Genomic DNA, 4,270 nt, shown 5'->3' on the forward strand with positions numbered 1-4,270 from the left:
AATCTCTTCAGGCACTCTCAACCCTCTTGACAAACACCAAGATGGTCACTTTGGGAAATAAGCGAAAAAAAAACAGCTCAACGCCAACAACATAAAAAGAAGTCTACGACACCTGGTATTCCCAGGCGGTCTCCCATCCAGGTACTAACAAGGCCCGACTCTATTAGCCTCCAACATCAAACGAGATCGGGTGCTTTCAGGGTGATGTGCCCGTAGGCAATCTCTTCAGGCACTTTCAACCCTCTTGACAAACGCCAAGATGGTCACCTTGGGAAACAAGCAAAAAAATAAAAATAAGTCGGAAGCTAGAGACAATACGGCCCGAGTCCTCAATTTAATCCATGCGGCGCATGTACAGGGAAGGCCCTTGCTTATGTTGTCAATGGACACGGAGAAGGCCTTTGACAGGGTGGCCTGGCACTTTATGCAGGCCACCCTGGAACATATAGGTCTTGGCCCCAACATGATGAGCTGGGTAATGTCGCTTTACTCCACGCCATCGGCAGCGGTACGGGTGACCGAGTGGTGCTCGGACTCTTTCCCCATCACTAATGGGACGAGGCAGGGGTGCCCTCTGTCTCCCCTAATTTTAATTCTGACACTGGAACCACTTATGTGTCACGTTCGGAATGACCCGAATATTACTGGCATATCCAAACCCTCGGCACACCACAAAATTGCGGCGTACGCTGACGATCTAATTTTTTCCGTCTCCAATCCACACATTTTGCTTCCCAAAATACTTGCGTCTCTACAGCGACACAGCAGCCTATATGTATTGAATATATCGGTTCCGGATGGTGAGGCCAAGAGGCTCCGCTCCTCTTTTCCATTCTACTGGGCTGAAAAATCTATACATTAACTGGGCGTTGACATCGCAGCGGATTTAGCGCAATTGTACCTGCTTAATTTTGTCCCTCTCCTGGATAGACTGAAATCTGATTTGGGAAACTGGAATGCTTTAACACTGACCTGGTTCGGGCGCTGTAATGCATTCAAAATGATGGCCCTCCCTCGGATCTTATACATGTTCCAGACATTACCGATCCGGTTACCCCCAATTTTTTTCAGACAACTGCAGGTGCTGCTCCGGGACTTTATTTGGGCGCGCAAACCGCCCAGAGCCCGTTTGCAATTGCTTGCCAGACCAAAGGACAAGGGGGGTCTGGGTCTCCCAGATCTCAGACAATACTACAGAGTGACTCTGCTAGCGAGAGTCGTTGATTGGCATTGTAATGGCCCACACAAGCAGTGGGTGGAGATGGAGATTGAGGATGGATCCATTCCCCTATTGACCTCCCCGTGGCTCCTGTCCTCCCTACCAAAAGACCTCAGAGGTCACCCCGTAGTGGGAGCTACGTTGGCTGTTGTGCGGAGGTTGTTCCGCTGCACACACATTGCTCCCCTGCCATCACCAATGACTCCGGTTATAGGTAATCCAGACTTCCCATCGGGATTTACCAACAAGAAACTGCGACAGTTGACAGTGGTGGGGAAACAGCGTCTGGGAGAGGTGTGGCCCACGGGAGGGCTCCCGACCACGTAAACTGTCGCCGAGCTTTCTGACCCTCCGCTTGACTTGTTTAGTGCTTATCAACTTCGTCACTTTCTTCTGGCCATACAAAGGGCCCCCTACACTCCTAGAGACCTGACACCCTATAAATCCATCTGTCACAAAAGGGAACCTGTGCGACACACCCTCTCCCTCCTGTACAACCTATTGAGTAGTCAGGAGGAGGAGTCGACCCCCACCATTTATCCACAAATGGGAGAGGGACTTAGGCATCACATTTACCCCACAACAGATAGGGAAGATCCTGACCTTAGTACATAAAGCTTCCATCGCAAACCAATATCAAGATACAAGATAGTCTCACGCTGGTATAGAGTCCCATACCTTCTGAATAAAATGGATAGATCGATCCCGGATGTTTGTTGGAGGTGAAATTCAGATATGGGGACCATGGGACACCTTTTCTGGGCATGCCCGACCTTGAGGAACTTTTGGGTTCCCAGTAGCGTGCCTTCTACACTTGACCGAACAGCCTGTTCGAAAATACAAAAAAACCCTCACGATGCAACTCCTGAATGCCGCCCGGGCCTGCATTCCCGCACTGTGGAGGCAGCCTCAGCCCCCATCCAAGGTGCTGTGGTATTCCAAAGTCAATCATATTCTCCGGATGGAAGAATTGACCGCCACCCTTCACAACACTGAAGAGGCATTTAGTGTTACATGGAGGCCCTGGACGTATTTTACTGGTACTCGAGACTACATTCGGGAGGTGAGCAGTGCCTCCGTCCCAGAAAACGACTGAACATCTAACGTTTACCTACGTAGGCCATGTCTGCCCTGGGTGGCATTCCCCCCCTCCTTTTTGTCTTTATTTTTCTTTTTTTCCCCGTCGCCATCCCCCCACCTCCTCTCTCTCCGTCTTTGCACTCTCTTCTTCCCCCGTCCTCCCTTTTGACTATGCCTTGTCTCCTTACTAGCCTTCGGGACCCAGAAGAACCCCAGGGTTCTGGACATGACCGGCTCATATTTTGCTCTGGTTCACGTAGGTCATGATAAGCTGGCTCGCTGTGGTCCCAGTTGTTCTCCATGATTACATTTGTCCGAACGGAGCTGCACTAGTTATACTGTACTACATGTCGGAGGTGGGGTTTCTCTATTTTCTGCATGAAACTGTAGGACTCCCCTCTGAGAACCCAGAGTTATTTGGCTGCCTATTTTTTGTTAGCATGTAATTGTGACCCTGGGTCATGCTGTATGGTTGACTGTTATATTTATATTGTTTATATTGTACGTATACTTAATAAAAGAATAAAACAAAAAAAAAAAAAAAGTCAATGCCAACAACTTAAAAAAAAAGCCTATGGCATCGAGAAATCCCAGGCGGTCTCCCATCCCGGTACTAACCAGGTCCCAACCCTGCTTAGCCTCTGAGATCAAATGCACGCTCAACCCTCTTGACAAACGCCAAGATGGTCACCTTGGGAAACAAACAAAAAAAACAAGTCAACGCCAACAACATAAAAAGAAGCCTGCAGCATTTGGAAAACCCAGGCGGTCTCCCATCCAGGTACAAACCAGGCCCAACCCTGCTTAGCCTCTGAGACCAAACGAGATTGGGCGCTTTCAGGGTGTTGTGCCCGTAGGCAATTTCTTTGTGCACTCTTAACCCTCTTGACAAATGCCAAGATGGTCACCTTGGGAAAAAAGGGAAAAAAAACAGGTCAAAGCCAACAACATAAAAAGAATCCTACGGCATCCGGTATTCCCAGGCGATCTCCCAATCAAGACACTACCAGACCAGATCCTTTTATGTAACCTGGTCTTCCCAGGCAGTCTCCCATCCAGGTACTAACCAGGCCTGATGCTGCTAAGCCTCTGAAATCAGACGAGATCCGGTGCTTTCAGTGTGATGTGGCCGTAAGCGTTCTCTTCAAGACACGGCCAACCCTCTTGACAAACGCCAAGATGGTCGCCTTGAGAAACAAGCGAAAAAAACAGTTCAAAGCCAACAACAAAAAAAGAAGTCTATGGCACCTGGTATTTCCAGGCGGTCTCCCATTCAGGTACTAACCAGGCCCGACACTGTTTAGCCTCTGAGATCAGATGAGATTGGGCGCTTTCAGGGTGATGGGGCCGTAGGTGATCTCTTTGGGCACTCTCAACCCTCTTGTTAAACACCAAGATGGTCACCTTGGGAAACAAGCGAAAATAAACAGGTAAATGCCAACAACATAAAAAGAAGCCTACGGCACCTGGTATTCACAGATGGTCTCCCATACAGGTATTAACCAGGCCGTACACTGCTAGGCCTCCGAGATCAGATGAGATTGTGCACTTTCAGGGTGATGTGGCCATAGGTGTTCTATTTAGACACTCTCAACCCTCTTGACAAATACCAAGATGGTTATCTTGGGAAACAAGTGGAAAAAAAAAGGTCAACGCCAACAACATAGACCCTGGCGGTCTCCCATCTGACCCAGACCCTGCTTAGCCTCTGAGATCGGGCGCTTTCAGGGTGATGTGACCTCAGGCGAACGCTTTGGGACATACTCAAAACTCTTGACTGATGCTAAAATGGTCACCTTGGGAAACAAGCGAAAGAAAAACAGGTCAAAGTACTATCCAGGCCGGACCCTGCTTAGCCTCTGAGATCAGATGAGATCGGGCGCTTTCAGGGGGATGTGGCCGTAGGAGATTTCTTTGGGCTCTCTCAGCCCTCTTGACAAATGCCAAGATGATCCCCTTGGGAAACAAGCG

At 49.1% G+C, this 4,270-nt stretch overlaps 1 pseudogene; it reads right to left on the bottom strand.

Annotated features, from left to right (window-relative positions):
- Positions 1-3,535: 3,535 nt before the first annotated feature.
- LOC143937028 (5S ribosomal RNA) lies at positions 3,536-3,654 on the bottom strand (annotated as a pseudogene).
- Positions 3,655-4,270: the final 616 nt, after the last annotated feature.

This window comes from Lithobates pipiens, unplaced genomic scaffold (genome assembly GCF_037356315.1).
Source record: "Lithobates pipiens isolate NorthernLeopardFrog02 unplaced genomic scaffold, aLitPip1_a1.2 Scaffold_28, whole genome shotgun sequence".
Taxonomy (NCBI): Eukaryota; Metazoa; Chordata; class Amphibia; order Anura; family Ranidae; genus Lithobates; species Lithobates pipiens.